The sequence below is a fragment of the Neoarius graeffei genome, chromosome 1 (genome assembly GCF_027579695.1).
Source record: "Neoarius graeffei isolate fNeoGra1 chromosome 1, fNeoGra1.pri, whole genome shotgun sequence".
In the NCBI taxonomy this organism is placed as follows: domain Eukaryota; kingdom Metazoa; phylum Chordata; class Actinopteri; order Siluriformes; family Ariidae; genus Neoarius; species Neoarius graeffei.
In genome coordinates, this window is record NC_083569.1 from 123079599 (window position 1) to 123106826 (window position 27228).

At 41.2% G+C, this 27228-nt stretch overlaps 1 pseudogene; it reads left to right on the forward strand.

The window, feature by feature from the left end:
* The first annotated feature begins 21525 nt into the window (after positions 1 to 21525).
* The window catches only part of LOC132886221 (zinc finger protein 208-like), an 86009-nt pseudogene continuing 80306 nt past the window's right edge, over positions 21526 to 27228 (forward strand).

Below are 27228 nucleotides of genomic sequence, written 5' to 3' on the forward strand. Positions count from 1 at the left end.
TGTGGTGTTCCCTTGTGATGTGGTGACTGTTCCACAACAGGACTTGCACAATACTTTCTTTTCTTGCACATTTTTCATCTCAAACCTGAAATATTCCCATACCACCAAGGTACTGCTTTTCTTCAGGACTAAATTGTCGAATGATATTTCTGGCTCAGCAGAGTCCATTTTTCCAAACCATGAATGAACATATTCTCTTGGGTTGCATGTATTTGTTGTTGGTGGACATCTACGCAGTTGATTTGGGGCCATTTCTGACTGGTGAGCTTGACTGGTACACAAGAAGGAAGGTATGAGGATGTTTCCTTGGTAGGATGGATCCTTCCAAATCGGATCCTTCAGGTGCTAGGCAAGACTCTTTCCTAGCATTCAGAGAACACATCATGGAATAGCCTAGCAAGTGCACAGGTCTGCGTCTTGTTCTTCTGTTGAGTTAGTGGCAGCTTGCAATCTTCACTATTTACTGACTACTCTGAGGCTAATGTGCAAATGGCAAAAATAAATAGCTAGCTAGCTAAATAAACAGTTTCACTAAAAAGTCAACACTATGATGATACAAAGTTGGTAATATGTTTATTTATAGTTGTGTTTATATTATATATAATATAATACAATACAATACAATATAGGCGGCACGGTGGTGTAGTGGTTAGCGCTGTCGCCTCACAGCAAGAAGGTCCGGGTTCGAGTCCCGTGGCCGGCGAGGGCCTTTCTGTGTGGAGTTTGCATGTTCTCCCCGTGTCCGCGTGGGTTTCCTCCGGGTGCTCCGGTTTCCCCCACAGTCCAAAGACATGCAGGTTAGGCTAACTGGTGACTCTAAATTGACCGTAGGTGTGAATGTAGGTGTGAATGTGAGTGTGAATGGTTGTCTGTGTCTATGTGTCAGCCCTGTGATGACCTGGCGACTTGTCCAGGGTGAACCCCGCCTTTCGCCCGTAGTCAGCTGGGATAGGATCCAGCTTGCCTGCGACCCTGTAGAACAGGATAAAGCGGCTAGAGATAATGAGATGAGATAATACAATATAATAATTTTTATTGTGTGCATTGCTAATTTTTTATTATGTGTGTCATACCAAGCTAAATTTCCTTAAGATCAATAAAGTATCTGTCTGTAGATTAGATTAGATTAGATTAGATTAGATTCAACTTTGTCATTGCACATGTCACAGGTACAAGGTAACGAAATACAGATTGCATCTAACCAGAAGTGCATAGCAGTAAATAAGTGTAATATATGAATATAAATGTACAGAAATTACAGGGTATGGAATGGTACTATAGTGTAATGGTATGATATGATAGATATTTGCAGTATATACAAAATGCGGTATGAATAAACAGTAGTGCAAATGGTGATAGTGCAGTGATAGTAATAGTGCAATGAAGTCAGTTCAAGTCAATTCAGTTTGGACGGTGGGGGGGGGAGATGTGTGTGTGTGTGGGGGGGGTAGTTCAGCAGTGAGACAGCTGAAGGAAAAAAAACTGTTCCTGAACCTCCTGTAGCGCCTTCCAGAGGGCAGGAGAGTGAACAATTTGTGTGCTGGGTGGCAGGAGTCTTTTGGCCCTTTTCCACTACCCTTTTTCAGCTCACTTCAGCTCGCTTCAGCTCACTTCAGCCCGACACGGCTCGCGTTTCGACTACCTCAGAGCAGCGCGACTCAGCTCGCTTCAGCCCTGCTTAGCACCCAAAACTCGCACGGTTTTGGAGTGGGGCTGAAGCGAGCCAAACCGAGCTGAGTGGGGCTAGGGGCGTGAGGAGACACTCCCCTGTGCACTGATTGGTGAGGAGGAGTGTCCTCACACGCCCACACACGCCCCGCGAGCATGCTGGGATCTGTAAACACCGTAAACCCGGAAGAAGAATAATTACGAATTACGAGAATTTATGAAGCCTTATGCGCCTCGCCTCATCTATACGCTCTTGCCAGTATCTGTTGGCGTTGTCAGTGACAACAAGCCACAGCACCAAGACCAGCAACACTAACGACTCCATGTCCTCCATGTTTATTGTTTACTATCCGGGTCGTGAGACTACCGCTTAAAAGGTCACTGATGTCACTGTTTGCGCCGCCTAACGACATCACGTGACGTCCACCCACTTTCGCTAACTCCACCCAATGTGTCCACCCACTTCCAGCCAGCACGGTTCAGCGCGGTTGTAGTCGAAATGCAACTCCAACAGCCCCACTCAGCTCGACTCAGCCCAACTCAGCACGGCACGGCTCAGCCCAACTCAGCCGCGTTGGTAGTGGAAAAGCGGCAATAGTTGATGTTTATGGCTCTCCTGAGACATTGCTTCCTGTAGATGTCCTCAATAGCAGGAAGTGAGGCTCCCATGACATGCTGGGTGATTTTCACCACCTTCTGCAGTTCCCATACCAGACTGTATTACAGTTGGTTAGAATGCTCTCGATGGTACAGCAGTAGAAGTTCACCAGGATGTCAAGTCAAGTCAAGTTTGTTTGTATAGCGCTTTTAACAAAGGCATTGTCCCAAAGCAGATTTAAAGAATCTGAATGACCCAAGACATGAGCCAATTTTATCCCTAATCTATCCCCAATGAGCAAGCCCGTGGCAACGGTGGCAAGGAAAAACTCCCCCAGATGACACGAGGAAGAAACCTCGAGAGGAACCAGACCCAAAAGGGAACCCATCCTCACCTGGACAACAACAGACAACATGACTATAACATTAAGAGTTTTAACATGAAGTCAGTTTCGTTGATGTTGTAACTCTTCATTAATGGAAACTTAAGTGCAAAACTGTCCATGACAACTGCAGTCCTAAAGTTAGCAAGTCAACTGTAGTCCTCAGCCATAAAAGCATTACTGTAAGTGTCCAGAGCGTCCTCCAAGTGTGACTTTCAACTGTCCATATGGGGCCGTCCTCCACAGGAGCGATGTGACGAGACTCCAATCAGACGTAGGGCATCAGGATGTCTGAAAGAGATGTTTTTTCTTCAGAGTCCTTAAAGTGCATATCATGGGTAAATTCAGGAGCAAGATCAATGTAATTCTCCTATTTTATATTAAACTTTGGTCAAATATCTGTAACATTCTGCATTCTCTGCAATTTTTTTTACCTTGCGCAATACCAGAAAAATTCAGTTGAAATCAAGCCATTTGAGGCGAATTGGTCCGCCTCTGAAAAAACTTGGCATTTGGATTTCCTGGCAAACATTGATTTTCATGACGTCACATGCAGGATGCCTCCTTCTGAATCCTACGTTAGCGCTGTTTTGTTTATGAGAAAACAACCTGGTGGTTTTCTGCAAATTTCTTCAATGTTATCACGTAATTATTAAAATGGTTAACAGATGTATCGTAGGAGGGTGTAGCAACAGCAATCCTGATGGGATTAGTACTCATCGTTTTCCAAAAGACCGGACAATGAGAGAGAAATGAGAGCGCTTGGTCTACACAGACTGTGCACTGAAACCATGCAAAGCTCGCGCAGCCTGCTGGCGCTTCCGCAGATAACATCACGAATCTGGCTCCAGACTCCCTTGGGATTTTTCCAGATGCATTTTGTTATTTTATTTTTTACTGCTGTAGACAGATGGCCTTGTGCAAAATTACCCTTCTGGATGTGTGTGTAAAGGGATATACTGTACTTTCATATAAAAAAACACAAAATTGGTCCAGAATATGCCCTTTAAGAAAAAGAGACACTGGTGAGCCTTCTTGACTAGGTTGGAGCAGTTGGTTGTCCAGGTGAGGTCCTGCAAGATGTGGATCCCCAGGAATTTGAAGCTGGTCACATGCTCCACTGCTGCACCGTTGATATAGATGGGTGTGTGTGTGTGTGTCAGCAATCCTCCTGAAGTCCACAATAAGCACATACTAGAGCATCTCAAAAAATTAGAATACCATGAAAAAGTTCCTTTTTTTCATAATTTAATTCAAAAAGGTAAACTTTCATATATTCTATATTCATTACATGTAAAGTGAAATATTTAAAGCCTTTTTTGTTTTGATTTTGATGATTATGGCTTATAGCTCATGAAAATCAGAAATCCAGTATCTCAAATTATTAAAATATTCCCTAAGATCAATCAAAAAAAGGATTTACAATACAGAAATGTCCAACTTCTGAAAAGTATATTCATTTATACACTCAATACTTGGTTGGGGCTCCTTTACCATGAATTACTGTATCAATGCGGTGTGGCATGGAGGTGATTGGTCTGTGGCACTGCTGAGGTGTTATTGAAGCCCAGGTTGCTTTGATAGTGGCCTTCAGCGTATCTGTATTTTTGGGTCGGGTGTTTCTCATCTTCCTCTTGACAATACCCCATAGATTCTCTATGGGGTTCAGGTCAGGCAAGTTGGCTGGCCAATCAAACACAGTAATATCATGGTCAGCAAACCATTTGGTAGTAGTTTTGGCACTGTGGGTAGGTGCCAAGTCCTGCTGGAAAAGGAAATCAGCATCTCCAAAAAGCTCGTCAGCAGATGGAAGCATGAAGTGCTCTAAAATCTCCTGGTAGATGGCTGTGTTGACTTTGGACTTGATAAAATACAGTGGACCAACACCAGCAGATGACATGGCACCCCAAATCATCACAGACTGTGGAAACTTCACACTGGGCTTCAAACACCTTGGATTCTGTGCCTCTCCACTCTTCCTCCAGACTCTAGAACCCTGATTTCCAAATTAAATGCAAAATGTACTTTCATCTGAAAAGAGGACTTTGGGCCACTGAGCAACAGTCCATTTCTTTCTCTCCTTAGCCCAGATAAGACACTTCTGACATTGTCTCTGGCTCAGGAGTAGCTTGATATTAGGAATGCAAAAGTTGTATCCCCTTTCTTGAAGATGTCTGTTCGTGATGAGTCTTGATACACTGACACCAGCCTCAGTCCCCTCCTTGTGAAGCTCTCCCAAGTTCTTGAATCAACTTTTCTTGACAATCCTCTCAAGACTGCAGCCATCCCTGTTGTTTGTGCACCTTTTCCAGCCACCCTTTTCAGCAATGACCTTTTGTGGCTTACCCTCCTTGTGGAGGGCATCAGTGATCATCTTCTGGACAACAGTCAAGTCAGCAGTCTTCCCCATGATTGTGGTTGTGTGTACTGAACTAGACCGAGAGATACACTGTGTTCATACTGTTTCACTCAAACTCGAAATGAAATATTCTAATATTTTGAGATTTTTTTAAAATGTTTTTGTACTGTATGCCATACTGATTAAAATTAAAATAGAAAAATGCTTGAAACATTTTAGTTTATGTGTAATGAGTAGGGTGGTCCCGAAATGTATGGGAATTTTTTTTTTTTTTTACCAAAACATTCCGACCACCCTACCATTTTTTTTACATAGGCTAAAAGAAGGCAACAAGCAAAATTTCAGAAAAATTGGTTAATATTTAGAGGTGCCACACGAGGTTGCAAATCGGGTTAAGCCATTAACATTAGTTGGTGCGTAGACTGTTGCAGAGAAGATCTCAAACCCCCCAAAAGTCACAGTTCTAGAGGGAATATGCCACTTCTATGAAAAAGAAGAGGCAGGAAGAGTTTATAGACTGATAGAAGGTTAACATTCATGCACTAAGGGGTTCTTAAACAATGAGCACTGATCGTAATATGCTGATGAAGTTGTGAATGTTTTTCTTTCTATTGCTGCGTTCACATATATACCGGTACGAAAGTGGTATACTGTATCTATACAAAGCATACCGGTACAGTTTAGTGCATCTGTCCACACTAGCAAGAAATGTTTGCGGTTTTCTTTCACGGAAGTTGAAATGCGTGTGCGCGAAATGTTTCCGTGGTTACCGAGTAACTTCCTTCCGAGAATATGGCGGATGAAACAACGTGTGTGCTTTTTGTTGTCAGTGTACAGTCTGTATTTCTGGTGGTCATTTATTCAGTCGAATCGTATAAAACGCGCGAGGCAGTTGAGAAAGAAACAAAGAAAACGAATCTCCCTTTCTCCCCCCTCACTTTCTCCCTCTTCCCTTCTCTTCCCCTCCCTTTCTCTCCCTTTTCCCCTCTTCCTCCTTTCTTCCTCCCTCTCTCCCTCCCTCCCCCTCTCCCTTTCTTCCCCCTTTCTTTGCTCCATGTAGCTCCACGGTCGTTTTGAGCCATTTTGATGTTTTATTTACAGCTGGAAAGCACGGGCGTATTGTATTGTATGAATAACCCGGAAGACGTAGGAATGGTTCATTGCGCATGCGCATTATATTTGTATCGATACAGAACCGCTTTATCTGTCCACACTACAGCGAAGTGCTACAGTACCGATACTGTACCGGTATGAAACCCATACATTTGTGGGTTTTGTACCGATACAGTTATACAGCTACAGTACCGGTATAGTTGCTAGTGTGGACAGGTGTTGCGGTACGAAAGTAGTTTTGTATCGGTACAAAATCCCTAGTGTGGACAGGGTATACTGTATGTTTTTCAGATGGCTAGCAACAGTAATACAAGTAGTACCGGTGGTGCAAAGCACAAAACCAGAAAGGACAATTATGTTTGGTTAATTGGTCCCACTTCCAAGGAACTGTCTGGGAGAAAGCTTCCTTCTGCTAGGGAAGTCCTTAGCGTGTTCTTTTATCTCCACAAGATACCAGAATACCGAAGGGTTTAGAAAATCACAGACAAGTAATAGCTATTGTTACTGTGAACACAGGAAGTTATATTACTGTATTGTGTGTATTAATATGAAACAGTTAATAAGCCACATTATTTTATATTGTGTCTTGAATGAAAACTTTAATGGCTTTGTGGCACCTCTAAACATTGTTTAATCTTAACCAAATTTCGCACAATAACTTCTTTTAGGCAATGTAAAAAAAAAAAGGTAAGGTGGTCGTAACAAAATCCTAAAAAAAAATTTGGGGACCACCCTAGTAATGAGTCTATAACATTTTCACTTTCTTAAATAACTGATGGAAAATATTGAACTTTTTCCACAATATTCTAATTTTTTGAGATGCACTAGTATGTTTAATAAAGGGTCCCATACACGTTCAAAAAAGTCGTCAAAATTTTGTATCAAAATTTTGATATCAAAATTTTGATACAAAGTTTGATCGTGTGTAGGGTGTTTTGATGTCAAAAATTTGATGTCAAAATTTTGAACCCAAATTTTGACACATCAAATCACTTTGATATTTTTTGAAGAGTCGTCAAATTATTGATGCGTGTGTGGGGGGCTTGATGGACAAGCGTTCACTTGGTGGTATAGATGAACGCATCACAGTGTCTTCTTTCAATATCAATGGCTTGACAAGGTCCAATAATTCATCGAAGGATGGGGCATCCATCCTAAGGAAATTACGGAAGTCCTCTGGTTCTTTGAGACGAAGTTCTCTGAGGAGGTTGATGTGACCGTACGTTCACCGTTTCAAAAACCAGTCTTTCGACCATTTCCGTCGATGCTGAGGCGGTTCATTGTCCAAAGCGAACACAAGTGCTACGGCCACTGCTGCGTCCATGTCAAAGTTTTTGACAATACTGAATTTTTGATAGAAAAAACATTGAATCGTGTGTGGACATTTTACATCAAAATTTTGATACAAAATTTTGACGACTTTTTTGAATGTGTATGGGACCCTTATGGGGCCCTTAAAAGTAAAAATATCAAGGCTGTGTGAATTCCAGTAAATGAAGGAAATCTGTCCCTCTGAGTTACATGGAGTCAACAGGAAATCTTTTGGTGGAGACGGTGGGGACCTCGACTGGCTATCGTAGCCTGCAGGGAATCGGCAGTCAGACATTCTGTCGCATGTCCCAGACCCGGTGAAATGTAACTGAATTGTCTTGGCCAGGCCTAAGGGTCCCATCTGCATCTCATCATTGCTGAGGAGTGTGCTCCCATCACCCAATCAAGCATCCAGCCAGAGCAGGTCATGATATATTTTTTAACCATATTAACATGCCATTGTTTGTTATGCCTGATGTAAAGACTCTCGTCTCTGCGAGCCTACCACACAGATTTAATACTTGTCATTTTTAGGGCATACCTAACAACGTGTTTTCTTTCTCTCTCTCTCTTCCCCCCCCCATCTGTCCCTCTGAGTTACATGTTGATCCTGGGATTGAGATGCTGGCCTCTTCTGCCCCTCGGACCTGCTTGATCCATCCTGGTGCCCTGTGTCTGGTCGGAGTTTTATCGCACCGCTCCTGTGAAGGACGGCCCCATGAGGACAGTTGAGGGTTATACCTGCTAAAACTGTTAATATTATAGTCATGCTGTCTGTTGTTGCCCAAATGAGGATGGGTTCCCTTTTGAGTCTGGTTCCTCTCGAGGTTTCTTCCTCATGTTGTCTGAGGGAGTTTTTCCTTGCCACCGTCGCCACAGGCTTGCTCATTGGGGATAGATTAGGGATAAAATTAGCTCATGTTTTAAGTCGTTCAAATTCTGTAAAGCTGCTTTGCGACAATGTTTATTGTTAAAAGCGCGAAACAAATAAACTTGATTTGATTTAATTTGAAAGGTTGAATTACTTCCATTGATTCCCATCATCCGGGCCAGTAGGTGGCAGTAAAACACCTTTCAGCTGTGAAACCACTTCGCGTCGAAGAAGCAGCGCTGCAGTTTTTGTCGGTTGGACAGGCGGTTTGAGAGAGAGAGAGAGAGATAAAGGTGTTTATCTTTAAATCCTGAGGTAAGTTAAAGTGAAACTGGAGCTCTACTTCACATGGAACTGTGTTTAGTGCAGATAACCGGGTTTAGTGACTTTTAGCCATTTCATTTAGCATGAATTTGTCGCTAGTAGTTGTTAAGGGTTAAACTAAGTTAGCTTCTTTAGCTAGCACTTTGCTCATGTGATGAGCTGTATGACCGACCCTGGATCATCACAGGGTTCAGTTTTGGAGGACCTTTTAGTGAAAATGCGATTTTTGACATGCTAATGTTGCTCCTCAAAAACATTTATTGGTCCCAAGTTTACAACTTCCAGATGCTGAGGCCACAAAGCGGGCGGATGAGGGGGAGTTCTACGTACTTCCGCTGGGGGGCGTGGCGTGGAGAAATAAGATGTTATGCAGGTGTATTTAAAAAAAAAAAAAAAAAAAGTCAAGTTTCTTGTACAACCCCGATTCCAAAAAAGTTAGGACAAAGTACCAATTGTAAATAAAAACGGAATGCAATAATTTACAAATCTCAAAAAACTGATATTGTATTCACAATATTACATAGACAACATATCAAATGTCAGAAAGTGAGACATTTTGAAATGTCATGCCAAATATTGGCTCATTTGAAATTTCATGACAGCAACACATCTCAAAAAAGTTGGGACAGGGGCAATAAGAGGCTGGAAAAGTTAAAGGTACAAAAAAGGAACAGCTGTCATTACGGTCATACTGAGTGGCTTAATTGAGAAATGTAGTCTCCGTAGCCCCCAGTTCTTCGTTAGGCGTTTCTTCGTTAGAAAAGATATTTGATTCCGTGCTCATTGCCATACAAATTGTATTTCATAATATTTCCAATAAAATATATCAAAATCAAATCAAGTTTATTTGTATAGCGCTTTTAACAATAAACATTGTTGCAAAGCAGCTTTACAGAATTTGAACGACTTAAAACATGAGCTAATTTTATCCCTAATCTATCCCCAATGAGCAAGCCTGTGGCGACGGTGGCAAGGAAAAACTCCCTCAGACGACATGAGGAAGAAACCTCGAGAGGAACCAGACTCAAAAGGGAACCCATCCTCATTTGGGCAACAACAGACAGCCTGACTATAATATTAACAGTTTTAACAGGTATAACCCTCAACTGTCCTCATGGGGCCGTCCTTCACAGGAGCGGTGCGATAAAACTCCGACCAGACACAGGGCACCAGGATGGATCAAGCAGGTCCGAGGGGCAGAAGAGGCCAGCATCTCAATCCCAGGATCAACATGTAACTCAGAGGGACAGATGGGGGGGGGAAGAGAGAGAGAAAGAAAACACGTTGTTAGGTATGCCCTAAAAATGACAAGTATTAAATCTGTGTGATAGGCTCGCAGAGACGAGAGTCTTGACATCAGGCATAACACACAACAATGGCATGTTAATATGGTAAAAATTATATCATGACCTGCTCTGGCTGGATGCTTGATTGGGTGATGGGAGCACACTCCTCAGCAATGATGGGATGCAGATGGGACCCTTAGGCCTGGCCAAGACAATTCAGTTACATTTCACCGGGTCTGGGACATGCGACAGAATGTCTGACGGCCGATTCCCTGCAGGCTACGATAGCCAGTCGAGGTCTCCACCCTCTCCACCAAAAGATTTCCTGTTGACTCCATGTAACTCAGAGGGACAGATTTGGGGTGGGGGGGAGGGAAAGAAAACACAGGTTGTTAGGTATGCCCAATGTCACCTGAATAAGTAGGAGCAGTATACATATTGCACCGAGTACAATAAAATATATCTAGTTATAGCTTTTAAATCTTTCTTTTTTTTATTGTGTGGAAAAAAATATACCCTGGTGTAGTCTCCGTAGCCCCACCAATTCACCGAAACGGTGGTCTTGATCAGCAGGCCATATCTTCTGAATCAGATGAGGATACCTCATGAAATTTTCACACTGGAATATTAAGATATGTGGAAACAAAATGCACTGACTAAAAATCTGAAAACTAAACTTTCAAAAAATGACCATTTTGGAACAGAAATGTGTACCCTGAGTGAAAAAATGCCGTTTATATTGGTATGGAAACTTGCCAGGGGATGGTGTATCTGCTGATGGTTTATAACCAGAGGTGGACAAAGAACCCAGCTTCATTACTTAAGACAAAGTACAGATCCCGCTGGTCAAATGTGACTCTGATACAAGTGAAAGTTGTCCAGTCAAATTTTTACTTAATTTAAAGTATTTGCTTTTAAAAATACTTAAGTATTTAAAAGTACATTTTCTGTCAACGCATCATTGTATTATTGCCATAACGCTTACAAAACCTAATACCGTTACCAAAGACAGAAATGTGAATTCACAAAATGAACATATGCTGTGCTATCGTGGTGGTTTAACGTTAAGCTAGCTAGTCAGTGAAACTCCACCTGACGCTAGCAAACGCTTTTCAAACTCAATCATATTGGGTAGCTAACGCTACTAGAAAAGAAAGATTTCTACATTGTTTATTTGGCAAGATTATGCAAAAACATATTTCTGAAAGGACTTCAGATAAGTTAACGTTATTCATGTTAGCGTAACTCCATTTTTACATGCTAACTAACAGTGTCGAAGTTAACTAGCTATGTGTTATCATTAGCCGTGGACAAGCAGGGCTCGAAATTAACTTTTTTTTCTTTGTGTCCCCCAGTGGTCCCGAATTCTGTGTTGTATTGTCCCGAATGGAAGCAATAGTGTCCCCATTTTTTTCCTCTCTGAAATAACCAGTGGTTAATATTATCATATGAAGTTACTATTATATTTGTAACTATGCGATTTTGAACCCTTTATATCATTTTTACAATAAGACACAAGCGACACATGTCCTATACATCATCTACTTCAAAATTACAGTTATTGCATTTTCAGTTTATTAAACTTTGGCGATCTCACTGTATGAATAGATACCCGTTTATTTAAAGGGGCCAACTAGCTCATTCAGAAAATGTTTCAACTCCCTACATCTGCAGTACACTTTAGTTGAAAATAAGACCCCTTTTATGTTCATTTCATCTACTTATACCTTGAATATCTGTTGGCACTTATAAGGCCAACTTATAATTTTCACCATTACCGTTATCCATTTTTATGAACTTTCCGTTATCCATTACCGTTATCCATTTTTATGAACTTTCCGTTATCCATTACCGTTATCCATTTTTATGAACTTTCCGTTATCCATTACCGTTATCCATTTTTATGAACTTTCGCTGCCGAAACGTGGGTGTAAATGTTAGCAACATCAGCATAGTGGCAGGTCCGAGCCTAGTTGTGCTGCTGACTGACTAAACTTTCTGAACTAGAAAGACACCAAGAAAACTCTCTTATTCTGTTGAACGGTATCTTCCGTCAATATCATCCACATCATTCCTGTTGTATTTTATAACGTGTCTAACAGTGTTCATTAAATTCATTCAGTTGCTCGCGTTGCCTGCAGACCAGGCGATGACACTTTGGATCCTGAAGGTCCCGGAGACGTTATGTCTGGGCTTTCAGTTTCTTCCCCGCGGTCGGTCCGCTTCAACCACTTCAGCATTTTTGTTCTGGCAAGAGTCGGCGCAGCGTGTGCGCTAGCAATTCCATTCCAAGTCCATATAATGCGGACACCGGCCGAAGATTCTAGAACAGAATGTGCTGCTCTGTAGCCTACGGATGCAGGTGCATTGAAAGTGTAGCTACTATGTATTTTTCGCTGTTAACGTTTTAAAATTAAAATTGACAAATTAGGTGAATGTCTACGTACAGTGGTGCTTGAAAGTTAGTGAACCCTTTAGAATTTTCTCTATTTCTGCATAAATATGACCTAAAACATCATCAGATTTTCACACAAGTCCTAAAAGTAGATAAAGAGAACCCAGTTAAACAAATGAGACAAAAATATTATACTTGGTCATTTATTTATTGAGGAAAATGATCCAATATTGCATATCTGTGAGTGGCAAAAGTATGTGAACCTCTAGGATTAGCAGTCAATTTGAAGGTGAAATTAGAGTCAGGTGTTTTCAATCAATGGGATGACAATCAGGTGTGAGTGGGCACCCTGTTTTATTTAAAGAACAGGAATCTATCAAAGTCTGATCTTCACAACACATGTTTGTGGAAGTGTATCATGGCACGAACAAAGGAGATTTCTCAGGACCTCAGAAAAAGTGTTGTTGATGCTCATCAGGCTGGAAAAGGTTACAAAACCATCTCTAAAGAGTATGGACTCCACCAAACCACAGTCATACAGATTGTGTACAAATGGAGGAAATTCAAGACCATTGTTACCCTCCCCAGGAGTGGTGGACCAACAAAGATCACTCCAAGAACAAGGCATGTAATAGTCGGCGAGGTCACAAAGCACCCCAGGGTAACTTCTAAGCAACTGAAGGCCTCTCTCACATTGGCTAATGTTAATGTTCATGAGTCCACCATCAGGAGAACACTGAACAACAATGGTGTGCATGGCAGGGTTGCAAGGAGAAAGCCACTGCTCTCCAAAAAGATCATTGCTGCTCGTCTGCAGTTTGCTAAACATCACGTGGACAAGCCAGAAGGCTATTGGAAAAATGTTTTGTGGACGGATGAGACCAAAATAGAACTTTTTGCTTTAAATAAGAAACGTTATGTTTGGAGAAAGGAAAACACTGCATTACAGCATAAGAACCTTATCCCATCTGTGAAACATGGTGGTGGTAGTATCATGGTTTAGGCCTGTTTTGCTGCATCTGGGCCAGGACAGCTTGCCATCATTGATGAAACAATGAATTCTGAATTATACCAGTGAATTCCAAAGGAAAATGTCAGGACATCTGTCCATGAACTGAATCTCAAGAGAAGGTGGATCATGCAGCAAGACAATGACCCTAAGCACACAAGTCATTCTACCAAAGAATGGTTAAAGAAGAATAAAGTTAATGTTTTGGAATGGCCAAGTCAAAGTCCTGACCTTAATCCAATGGAAATGTTGTGGAAGGACCTGAAGCGAGCAGTTCATGTGAGGAAACCCACAACATCCCAGAGTTGAAGCTGTTTTGTACAGAGGAATGGGCTAAAATTCCTCCAAGCCGGTGTGCAGGACTGATCAACAGTTACTGGAAATGTTTAGTTGCAGTTATTGCTGCACAAGGGGGTCCCACCAGATACTGAAAGCAAAGGTTCACATACTTTTGCCACTCACAGATATGTAATATTGGATCATTTTCCTCAATAAATAAATGACCAAGTATAATATTTTTGTCTCATTTGTTTAACTGGGTTCTCTTTATCTACTTTTAGGACTTGTGTGAAAATCTAATGATGTTTTAGGTCATATTTATGCAGAAATAGAGAAAATTCTAAAGGGTTCACAAACTTTCAAGCACCACTGTATGTGTTACGGCTTTGTAAATAATATTAATGTAGAACTTTTTTTCTAGATCTATTTTTTTCCATTGTCCCAGGATTGTCCCAGATATGATAATTTTGTGTCCCGATGACATTTTTTATGGTCCCCGGGATGTCGGGACACCGTTAGTTTCGAGCGCTGTGGACAAGTCCATAGAAAGTCATTTGACTAACCAGACTGCATAGCTATTGCAACATTATCGCTAGCTCTAAAAGCACAGACAACTTCATTGCAGGCTTTCTCTTGGAATAAAACGTTTACAGACCTCAATATGCCCCCGCAGGTTGGACAGGGAGCTTTTGTAGGCCATGATGTGGTTTGTTTTCGGCAAACAAAAGAAACATTTAAAACGAAACGAATCTTTAATCCTTTCAGAAAACTGAAACATAGGTTCTAGGTAAAGCCACGAGTGCGTGCATTCCCCAGAAGAACCGCCCCCTTCCATTCTGCCGTCAACTGATCGTGTTAAATGATGCTGCAGAGAAATCATTGAACTTGATTTTATACAGTCTATGGACGTGACGTGACCCGAGTGATTACTGCTCGGCTGTCTTAGTATCACCTGCGAAAAAATCAATCACATTTTAGAAAAGAAAAGAAAGAAACATCCACTTTCAAAGCTGCTTCATAGTAACAAGGACCTTGATAGAAATGTAGTGGAGTGGAAAGTACGGTATTTGCCTTTCAAATATAGTGAAGTTAAAATCATAAGTTTCCAAAAAAATAATACTCAAAGTACAGATACTCTAAGGCTACGTTCACACTGCAGGCTGAAGTGACTCAAATCCGATCTTTTCGCCCATATGTGACCTGTATCCGATCTTTTATTGACAATATGAACGACACAGATCCGATTTTTTCAAATCCGACCCAGGCCGTTTGGATATGTGGTGCTAATTCCGATTCCTATCCGCTCTTTTCATATGCGACTTCAGTCTGAACCGCCAGGTCGCATTCATCCGACTTACACGTCATCAACAAGCCACAAACGTCACTATTCTGCGCTGAAGTAGGCGGAGGGTCTCTCAAAAAAAAGTTACAACAACATGGCGCATGACCACGGGCGCAGATAGAGGGTGGGACTCGTCCCACCCAGATTTAAATTCACCTCGCTCGGTCCCCCCCACTTATAGGGAGGAAAAAACGTCTATGCTGTCTTTCTTTGCATAAGGCAAACCTCACGGAAAAATCAAAAGACTAATTACCATTCGGTTTATTGAGGTGCACGGCAGTGTATACATAGTTGCAACAACTCACATAAAACAAAACAAAGACTGATATTCGGTTGGTTGAGCTGCGCAGACTGCACAGGTTGTGAGCTCGAGCTTGGTTGCTATGGTAACCCAAAACAAGTTTGACAGGCATATCGGGGTCGGGGTTGGTTTGCTGGCAGCTTTGTCCCCCCCAGTTCAAAAAACGTATCTGCGCCCCTGCGCATGACATCAATGCGAGGGACGCTTCGGGCTGTGAAGGTTCTGAATCTTCTCAATGGAAGGACGCAGAGGTTAGGGAGCTGATTTCCATTTGGGGGGATGCAGCTATTCAAGCTAGATTGGATGGGTCATACCGCAACCGGGCGGTTTTACTTCCGTAAACACTGGCCATGCTCACTGCGTGTGACGTCGTCGTATCCTGCAATGCGCATGCGGAACACTTTTAGGTCGCTTTTCGTTCATACTGAGGATCACATACAAGTCGCATATATTTGTTAATGTGAACGACCTCACAAAAAAATCGGAATTGAGCATCAAGCCTTGCAGTGTGAACGTAGCGAAAGTGTACTTAAGTACAGCACTCAAGTAAATGTACTTCGTTACTGTCCACCTCTGTTTATAACAACACATGTTTACTGTCTCACAGCACCAAGCAGTGTTTATTTTGACGTGCTGGCCTTGATATTTGATAAATCACACGAGTCTTAGATCCTTACAGACATGAGGCTATTACAGACCTATACTAGAGTCTATCAGATGCAGATCTAGATTTAAGAGACATTGAAACACTGGGATATTTCCAACATGCGTGTCTCTTTACAAACCAGTTATATAAAGAGACATTTTTAAATATCGTGAAAACACTTCAAGAATGACCATCCTTTAAGAAAAATCTTCAACAAAACACCCTGAAAATAAGAGATTCATGCATTCCTAATTTGGAAAGGAAGATCAGAGACCATAATAAATCTGTTATCAAGAGAAAAATGCAACGAACACCTCAAAGATCATGCAACTGTAGGGATAAAGAAATTGCCCCATAAATGGAGAGTGCCTAGCAGAAAATGTCATCTATCAAGCCACTGTAAACAGCAAAAAAGGACAAGAAACCTATATCGGCCTAGCAGAAAGCTGGGTAATTCCGCCCCAAATCACCAGATTTAGAAAAATGTTCACCACTGACCATATATATATGAGTGATTCCACGCTTATGGGTAATATGGCGATATGCAGACATGGGTATATACAACATGTTAACAATTAAATTTTACTCACAGTAGTGATGAATGATTTATTGCTAGTTATTAATTGTAACTTTGAGAGATAATTAAGATAAAATTAATGCTCAATCCATATTAAATCAAAAGTTATTAAATAATCATTTTGAAAAAATCGTCAGATTCGCAAGAGCTGTTGGGGACATTCTCAGATGCATTATTTCACATGGCTCTCACATGGCTCTAATGCCTACTATCATTGAGTTTTGCATTTATAAATTCAATAAGGGGACGTACCTTTGAATTTTATATATTGTTATATATATTTAAGTGTGTATATATCAATTTAGAAACATTTGAAAATACGTTGAACAGACGTTTCCGTCCCGTCAAAAATACACACGAAATGGGTAGATAATTAATTTTACCATACAAAGTTTGGATAATGGATATTTTTGAAAAATGGTAGAAAACACTATTAGTTTTCTTATATAATGAACAGAGAACGTCTGCGTTATTTTTTTATCAATTGTAATCGCTTTCAATGCGAGTGTTCGTAAATCCGTCAAACATTACGTTCTGTTCAATTACCGATAAAAAAAAAAATTGCCCGGCTATTTAAGATATTGCTGTTTAGAGAGTATATATTTTTGTGCGGTCTTTTATTTGACGTCATCAAATCATGTGTACACAAGAAAGATGGCCGAAGCTAACAAGAGGTATGTTTCCCGTCAACGATATGTTTACCATCACGCTCCGTTACATTAACCAAGTCTGGACGTAACGTGTCTATCAATTCAAAGTATAGTCAACTCCTCGGCACCTGCTTAGTTTCAGTCTATTTCTAATCACTTATTTTAAGTAACATGTAGGTTAAGTACGATAAGATATACCTCAAAAATAGTTAATCTCAGTTTTCATGATTTGACATGTAAACAGATGTGATGTTGGACATGTTCAATCTGAACAGACGTATAATTTGACAGCGATGATCGCACGTTAATGCGGGTATCTCTGTAGAAAAGTGTAGAAACAGAGGAAACTGATATGTTAATATGATAGTCGTCTAAAAACCCTAATGTTTTGGATATGTAAGTCTGGGAGGCCTAGTTTAGAAACTGTGAAAGATGTTCTGTTTAACTGTAATCAAAACAAGGAAGGAATTATAATTTGATAAGCCTATGAGTTCCAAAATGATGTCTGTTACATTACTTCTGTTACGATTGTCCATCTCGCGTCTGTTACAAATTAATTACAATCTAGCTATATACCATGTTAATCTTATTGAAAGAATGTGTATGTTTATTCTACTACACATGTTTATTAATTATATTTGCTAAAACATCACCTTCCTATGTTTCAAAAAGCCAACCAGTCTTTTTACATTTTTGAATCAGACAATGTCATTCTATTGGTGTCAAACATTATTAAAAAAAGCTGATGTAGATTGCTACATTAAAAAAACCCTCACTGTTATATTCTAATATATCATTACTTTATCTATACATAATAAAATACAGTTATAAAATAATTCTACATTGTTAAAATTGAGAATATATATGTCCACAACACTTCTGTTACATTCTGACTTTGGCATATAAATATGTTTTTATTACATCTCAGAAAATTAAAGTTATCTTTTAACATATCATTCATTAAAGATTACATGTTTTGTGACCTGATGGTAAAAAAAAAGAAATGGTTTTAGGTGAATTTTTAAAAATAAGTTCATGTCCCCATTTCAGTACCCATAAGCGTGGAATCACTCATATATACAAAAAATCCCGGACATCCTTATCAGAAAACTGGACACACTCAGCCTCCCCCCTCTCACACGTGCCTGGATAAAGGACTTTCTTACCAACCGGCCCCAGACTGTGAGACTTGGCCCCCACTTCTCCTCCACCCGCACGTTGAGCACCGGCTCTCCACAGGGCTGTGTGCTGAGCCCTCTCCTGTACTGCCTCTACACCCACAACTGTAGTTCAACCCACAACAACAACCTCGTCGTCAAGTTTGCTGACGACACCACAGTGGTCGGACTCATCTCAAAGGGAGACGAGGCAGCCTACAGAGAGGAGGTCCTGAAGTTGGCAGCCTAGTGTTCAGAAAATAACCTCATTCTGAACACCAAGAAAACCAAGGAGCTCATTGTTGACTTCAGGAAGCACAGCACCAACCTAGCCCCCCTTTACATCAATAACGTGTATGTGGAGAGGGTCCACACCTTCCGGTTTCTCGGCGTCCTCATCTCTGCCGACATCTCCTGGTCAGAGAACATTACAGCAGCCATTAAGAAGGCTCAGCAGCGGCTACACTTCCTGAGAGTCCTCAGGAAGCACAACCTGAGCCCCAACCTGCTGCTGACCTTCTACCGCTCATCCGTCGAGAGTCTGCTGACATACTGTATCACAGTATGATACGGCAGCTGCAGTGCTGTAGACAGGGAGAGGCTCCAGAGAGTAGTAAAGGCAGCACAGAAGATCATTGGCTGCCCTCTCCCCTCCCTGATGGACATTTACACCTCCCGCTGCCTTAGCAGAGCTGAGAACATTATCAAGGACAGCTCCCACCCTGGCTTTGATCTGTTTGACCTGTTGCCCTCAGGGAGGCGCTACAGGTGCATCAGGACAAAAACAAATAGATTCAAAAACAGCTTCTTTCCAAAAGCCATAACCACCCTGAACTCGAATATGCTCTGACTTTATAGTCTAACCCCCCTGTGCAATACTTCATAATGTGCAATACTTTATTTTATAATGTGACTGTCTTCGTGCAATAATTTATAATGTGCAATACTTTTATAATATGACTCTCTCTGTGCGATACTTTTATAATGTGCAGTACCTCACTCCATAATGTGAAACACAACACGTACGCCTCAGGACTATGCACCTTACACACATACCCCCTCACCTTTTTTTTTTTCTTCTTCTTCTCTACACGCTGTTTGCACTGTTATTGGAGTTGCTTTTAATCTCATTGTACATGGGTATAGTGACAATAAAGGCATTCTATTCTATAGGGGCTTAAAAAAAGGGGCGTGGACCCAATTTCACTGTTGAAAAGCGTGCTACAGAAAACGGACCTAACTTCCATAAGTCATTACTTTTAAACTATTCATGCAAGAGACATGAAATTCTCAAGAATTGTTCTTCAATGCCAGACACCTTTAAATACTAAAATAGAAAGTTCACAGTTCAGTATTTGCCAAGTTATGGCTTGCTGAAAATCATAAAAAAATGTGCTTTTTAGCAACTTTGACACCCCATATCTCCACATTAAAGCACACCAGATTTTTCAAATTTTCTTATTTATTACTCATGTTATAGTACTCTTTAGGCAACTAGGTATGTGTTCAAAAGAAATCAAACTTTCTGATTTATTAGGCTTTAAAATAAAAAAAAACATATTTTGTACCTATAATTCAAATGCATATTACAAATGTATGACAAGGTCTACCGTAAAAACAATTATACCACTGGAAAGAGCTTGTTTTGATTAGGAAATGCACAAAATATGAATTTGGTACCCTAAACCAAATTATATATAAAATAAATAAAAAATATTACTTACACACATGCATATACAGTGGTGCTTGAAAGTTTGTGAACCCTTTAGAATTTTCTATATTTCTGCATAAATATGACCTAAAACATCATATTTTCACACAAGTCCGAAAAGTAGATAAAGAGAACCCAGTTAAACAAATGAGACAAAAAATATTATACTCGGTCATTTATTTATTGAGGAAAATGATCCAATATTACATATCTGTGAGTGGCAAAAGTATGTGAACCTCTAGGATTAGCAGTTAATTTGAAGGTGAAATTAGAGTCAGGTGTTTTCAATCAATGGGATGACAATCAGGTGTGAGTGGGCACCCTGTTTTATTTAAAGAACAGGGATCTATCAAAGTCTGATCTTCACAACACATGTTTGTGGAAGTGTATCATGGCACGAACAAAGGAGATTTCTGAGGACCTCAGAAAAAGCGTTGCTGATGCTCATCAGGCTGGAAAAGGTTACAAAACCATCTCTAAAGAGTTTGGACTCCACCAATCCACAGTCAGACAGATTGTGTACAAATGGAGGAAATTCAAGACCATTGTTGCCCTCCCCAGGAGTGGTCGACCAACAAAGATCACTCCAAGAGCAAGGCGTGTAATAGTCAGCGAGGTCACAAAGGACCCCAGGATAACTTCTAAGCAACTGAAGGCCTCTCTCACATTGGCTAATGTTCATGAGTCCATCATCAGGAGAACACTGAACAACAATGGTGTGCATGGCAGGATTGCAAGGAGAAAGCCACTGCTCTCCTAAAAGAACATTTGCTGCTCGTCTGCAGTTTGCTAAAGATCACATGGACAAGCCAGAAGGCTATTGGAAAAATGTTTTGTGGCTGGATGAGACCAAAATAGAACTTTTTGGTTTAAATGAGAAGTGTTATGTTTCGAGAAAGGAAAACACTGCATTCCAGCGTAAGAGCCTTATCCCATCTGTGAAACATGGTGGTGGTAGCATCATGGTTTGGGCCTGTTTTGCTGCATCTGGGCCAGGACGGCTTGCCATCATTGATGGAACAATGAATTCTGAATTATACCAGCGAATTCTAAAGGAAAATGTCAGGACATCTGTCCATGAACTGAATGTCAAGAGAAGGTGGGTCATGCAGCAAGACAACGACCCTCAGCACACAAGTTGTTCTACCAAAGAATGGTTAAAGAAGAATAAAGTTAATGTTTTGGAATGGCCAAATCAAAGTCCTGACCTTAATCCAATCGAAATGTTGTGGAAGGACCTGAAGCTGGATCATGTTAAATCTTTAGGCACAGAACAGCGCTCTCATGGGGCTTTCATTCACGAACACAGGAATACCTGAAATATAAAATAACTGATAGCGCATGTGAAAAAGGCTTTAGACGAAATGTCTTAACTATTGGATGAAATGGTCATTGGATGAAGTGTCCTGATCTCCTCATCTCCTAAGCCTCAGGGCTCTTTCCGAATCACGGATGGAATTCTAAAAAATCGGAACATGCCACGGTCACGAGTACTGTTGTGACCACAACCATGTACAGCACAAAGATATGGCAGAGCTAAAAGAACGCTTAAAGCAGTGGAAAAACAAAGAGTTGCGCATGCGTGGCTGTTTTGTATGGAATGTCACTTGACCCCGCATTTGTATCTCTACCAACGTGGCCGACATCCGGGTTTCTATTTTGCTTTGACGTCACTTGTAAGTCAAGGATATTCACTGTTAGAGATTTAAAATGTACAGCCATGTTGATTTGATGTCACTTGCTGAACTCAGAGTTGAGAAGACCGTTTAGAACTGAGAAGGGAGTTGTATCTATAGCCTGTGAGCTGAATGTCTTGCCTTGTGTTTAAAATAGAATGCTATAACTGTCACAGAGCAAGTTACGTGTATGTGAATTTCAAAGGGCTCTCGGAGAGCCAAGGTCAAATGCCACAACGTGAGCAAAAGTGGAACTAATTTCATCAAGCCGCCCTGTAAGTCGGATCTGCTCCAAAATTGAATGCATTCTTCTTTGACCCATGCTATACATTTTCAGTAAATTTCATGAAAATCGGGCTGGTAGTTTTTGCATAATCCTGTTTCAAGTCAGGCAAACAAAGAACCCAAAAGCATAACCTCCTTGGCCGAGGAAATTAAATTAAACTGTGGTATCAGGTACATTAACTGGAAACCTTACATTTCAGAGCACCCTCACTAAAAGGTTAAGCAATCCCATAGTACCAGAAAGGAAAATTTCTGGTGCCATCTTAAGTATCGGGTCTGTGTCGTCTCTGATTTTTAAGTTTTACCATGTGAAAATTACAGCGCTTTATGTACACATTCTGCAACTGCCATTAACACTTGTATCATCAGTAAAGATGAGTGAGCCAGTACCTGTGGCAGCCATACAGGCTCATGTTTTACAGATAAGGTGGTATGCAGTGTTATGGATCTTGGACAATCCCTTTTCACCTCCACACATTGCTGTATATTTTAATCGTCATAGATTTTGTGAAAATGGGAAGGAATTGCATGCTAACTAGTGTTATAGCATGCAAAAGAGTGTTGGCTATTTATTATTTGCTATTTAACACAGTTAATACATAATGTGAATGTTGATGAAAGACCACGTAATCATACAGTAAGTGTTCATTATTTTCCTTCACCTATCAATTCCTTATATTTGCATTTAAAAGATGTCATGAGGTGAGCTGGTCAGTTGGCACAAAGATAGCAGTTGATGTGTGTTTTGCTTTGTGGCCCTTTTAAATAAAGTTTGAAAAATGAAGCATTCCGAATGAACTTGTAGATGAAATGGGTGGCTGTGTCACATGCCCCTTTTCCACCAAAGCAGTTCCAGGGCTGGTTCGGGGCCAGTGCTTAGTTTGGAACCGGGTTTTCTGTTTCCACTGACAAAGAACTGGTTCTGGGGCCAGAAAAACCGGTTCCAGGCTAGCACCAACTCTCTGCTGGGCCAGAGGAAAGAATCGCTTACGTCAGCGGGGGGGGGCGGAGTTCTTAAGACCAACAACAATAAGATCGCGAAAGATCGCCATTTTTAAGCGACGAGAAGCGGCAGCTGTACAAACGCGAAGTCATCCATTATTATTATTGTTGTAGTTGTTGCTGCTGCTTCCATGTTGTTTTTGCTTCGATATTCGCGCCAAGGTTTATGCAAACGTAACGACGTAACTGACGTATACAGCGACGTAATGACGTGGCTTCCCTTAGCACCGCGAGCTATGGAAAAGCAAACTGGTTCTCAGCTGGCTCGCAAGTTGAACGAGTTGTGAACCAGCACCAGCACTGGCCCCGAACCAGCCCTGGAACTGATTTGGTGGAAAAGGGGTATCAGAGCACTTTGACAGTGCCATTGGCGGGGTGGCGAGAGTGAATTTTGACACACTCTGAGCGTGTTTGATGTGAAGGGTTACTTGTGGGCTATTGGGAGAATGCTGTTTTTTATGCTAGAGTTCTTTTTTTTTTCCCTCTCCCCCCAGAGAGACACAGTCATGATGCCCACAAGAAGCACCAGTAGCCGTCAAAAGACTTCCACCACACCTGATACCAACACCAGGTCTTCACGAAAGAAGAAAGGTCTTCACTGTTGCTCTGTTTGTGGGAAGAGGTTTATTTCCAGGAGTGGGCTCAAAATCCACCAGCGCATTCACACAGGAGAGAAACCATTTATGTGTTTACAGTGTGGGAGAAGTTTTAGTCAGCAGGGTAATCTCAAAACACATCAAGCAGTTCACGTGGAAGAGAAGCCACATCACTGCTCACAATGTGGGAAGGGTTTTAAGCACAAAGTAAATCTCCAGGAACACCAGAATATTCATTTAAGAAAGAAGCCCTTTTATTGCTCGGTGTGTGGAAAATATTTTAATCGAAAGAGTGGTTTGCAAATACACCAGCGCGCTCACACTGGGCAGAAGCCACATCACTGTTCTGAGTGTGGAAAAAGCTTTGCTCGATTAGCTACTCTCCAAAACCATCAGCGCATTCATACCGGACAGAAACCGTATCACTGTTCCGAATGTGGAAAGAGCTTTTCTCGACTAACTACTATCCAAAACCACCAGCGCATTCACACCGGGCAGAAGCCGTATCACTGTTCGCAGTGCGGAAAGAGCTTTGCTCACCCAACTACTCTCCAAAACCACCAACGTATTCACACCGGGCAGAAGCCGTACCACTGTTCACAGTGTGGAAAGAGCTTTGCTCGATCAACGATTCTCCGAAACCACCAGCGCATTCACACTGGAGAGAAGCCACATCGCTGTTCAGAGTGTGGAAAGAGCTTTGCTCGACGAACTGCTTTCCTAAACCACCAGCGCATTCACACGAAACAGAAACCGTATCAGTGTTCACAGTGTGGAAAGAGCTTTGCACAGTCGAATGCTCTCCAAGAACACAAGATCCTTCACACCGGACAGAAGCCATATCAGTGTTCGCAGTGTGAAAAGAGCTTTGCTCAAGTATCAACTCTCAGGATCCACCAGCGCATTCACACAGGCGAGAAGCCGTATCATTGTTTGCAGTGTGGAAAGAGCTTTGCTCGCCAAAGTACTTTCCAAAACCACGAGCGCATTCACACTGGAGAGAGGCCGTATCACTGTTCACAGTGTGGGAAGCGCTTTGCTGTGTCGACTGTTCTCCAAAGGCACAAGCGCATTCACACGGGAGAGAAGCCATATCAGTGTTTACAGTGTGGAAAGAGCTTTGCTGTATCGGGTACTCTGTATAGACATAGGCTCGTCCATACAGGAGAGAAGCCGCATCGCTGCTCAGATTGCGGAAAGCATTTCGCTCAAGCAAGTACACTCCGATCACACCAGCGCGTTCACACAGGAGAGAAGCCGTATAGCTGTTCCATTTGCGGAAAGAGTTTCAGTCAAGTTGGTGCTACCCGAGCACATGAGCGCATTCACACGACAGAGAAGTCACATTACTGCTCAGATTGTGGGAAGCGTTACTTTGACCTCACCAAGTTTAAACTACATCAACAAACTCACACATGAGAAAGCAATTTTCTGCTTAATGTGTGAAGGAATATTTACCCTACAGGGTCCTCTCAAAACACTCCAATGCATCCATAGAGAAGAGAAGCCATGTCACTGTTCACAGTGTGGAACAATTTTGCTTGCGTTACTAAATTCCAAGAATATCAATAAATTGGCGCAAAAAAGAAGCCATACCAGTTTCTGAGGAGAGGAAGAACATGTTCTTAGTTACTTCTGAGGACCCTGACGTCATGTTCTCTTGTTTGTTTGTTTGTTTGTTTGTTTGTTTGTTTGTTTTTTTACGGAGACACTTTTTTAAATATTGTTGTGAATAATGCTAAGCCTTCAGAATTCAGTCAGAGTTAAGCTAATTAATTTGGTGCATAAACAGTGTATTTTCCAAGCTGGGTATGTGTTTTTAAAGGTAGACTGCCTTTCAGATTTTTCAGGTGTGGGTCATTAAAAAGAATTTTCCCTGACATCCAATTATTTTTGTTTAGTGACCGAAAGCTAATGAATTAGAATCACAGACTTCCAATTTTATTAGTTTTTTTTAAATAAATAGAACAATTAATGAATTTAGGGCCACGTGGCCTTAAATTCTCCGCTATTTTTTTCTGCTTCACCATGACCCAATACAAGATACTACAGTTGGGTCCATATATATTTGGACACTGACACAAATTTTCTTTTTTTTACCTGTTTACTGAAACATATTCAAGTTATAGTTATATAATGGACATGGACATAAAGTCCAGACTTTCAGCTTTCATTTGAGGGTATCCACATTAAAACTGGATGAAGGGTTTAGGAGTTTCAGCTCCTTAACATGTGCCACCCTGTTTTTAAAGGGACCAAAAGTAATTGGACAATTGACTCAAAGGCTATTTCATGGGCAGGTGTGGGCAATTCCTTCGTTATGTCATTCTCAATTAAGCAGATAAAAGGCCTGGAGTTGATTTGAGGTGTGGTGCTTGCATTTGGAAGATTTTGCTGTGAAGAAAACATGCGGTCAAAGGAGCTCTCCATGCAGGTGAAACAAGCCATCCTTAAGCTGCGAAAACAGAAAAAACCCATCCGAGAAATTGCTACAATATTAGGAGTGGCAAAATCTACAGTTTGGTACATCCTGAGAAAGAAAGAAAGCACTGGTGAACTCATCAATGCAAAAAGACCTGGACGCCCACAGAAGACAACAGTGGTGGATGATTGCAGAATAATTTCCATGGTGAAGAGAAACCCCTTCACAACAGCCAACCAAGTGAACAACACTCTCCAGGAGGTCGGCGTATCAATATCCAAATCTACCATAAAGAGAAGACTGCATGAAAGTAAATACAGAGGGTTCACTGCATGGTGCAAGCCACTCATAAGCCTCAAGAATAAAAAGGCTAGATTGGACTTTGCTAAAAAACATCTAAAAAAGCCAGCACAGTTCTGGAAGAACATTCTTTAGACAGATGAAACCAAGCTCAACCTCGACCAGAATGATGGAAAGAAAGTATGGCGAAGGCGTGGTACAGCTCATGATCCAAAGCATACCACATCATCTGTAAAACACGGCGGAGGCAGTGTGATGGCTTGGGCATGCATGGCTGCCAGTGGCACTGGGTCACTTGTGTTTATTGATGATGTGACACAGGACAGAAGCAGCCGGATGAATTCTGAGGTATTCAGAGACGTACTGTGTGCTCAAATCCAGCCAAATGCAGCCAAACTGATTGGTCGGCGTTTCATAATACAGATGGACAATGACCCAAAACATAAAGCCAAAGCAACCCAGGAGTTTATTAAAGCAAAGAAGTGGAATATTCTTGAATGGCCAAGTCAGTCACCTGATCTCAACCCAATTGAGCATGCATTTCACTTGTTAAAGACTAAACTTCAGACAGAAAGGCCCACAAACAAACAGCAACTGAAAACCGCTGCAGTAAAGGCCTGGCAGAGCATTAAAAAGGAGGAAACACAGCGTCTGGTGATGTCCATGAGTTCAAGACTTCAGGCAGTCATTGCCAACAAAGGGTTTTCAACCAAGTATTAGAAATGAGCATTTTATTTACAATTATTTAATTTGTCCAATTACTTTTGAGCCCCTGAAATGAAGGGATTGTGTTTAAAAAATGCTTTAGTTCCTCACATTTTTATGCAATCATTTTGTTCAACCCACTGAATTAAAGCTGAAAGCCTGAACTTCAACTGCATCTGAATTGTTTTGTTCAAAATTCATTGTGGTAATGTACAGAACCAAAATTAGAAAAATGTTGTCTCTGTCCAAATATTTATGGACCT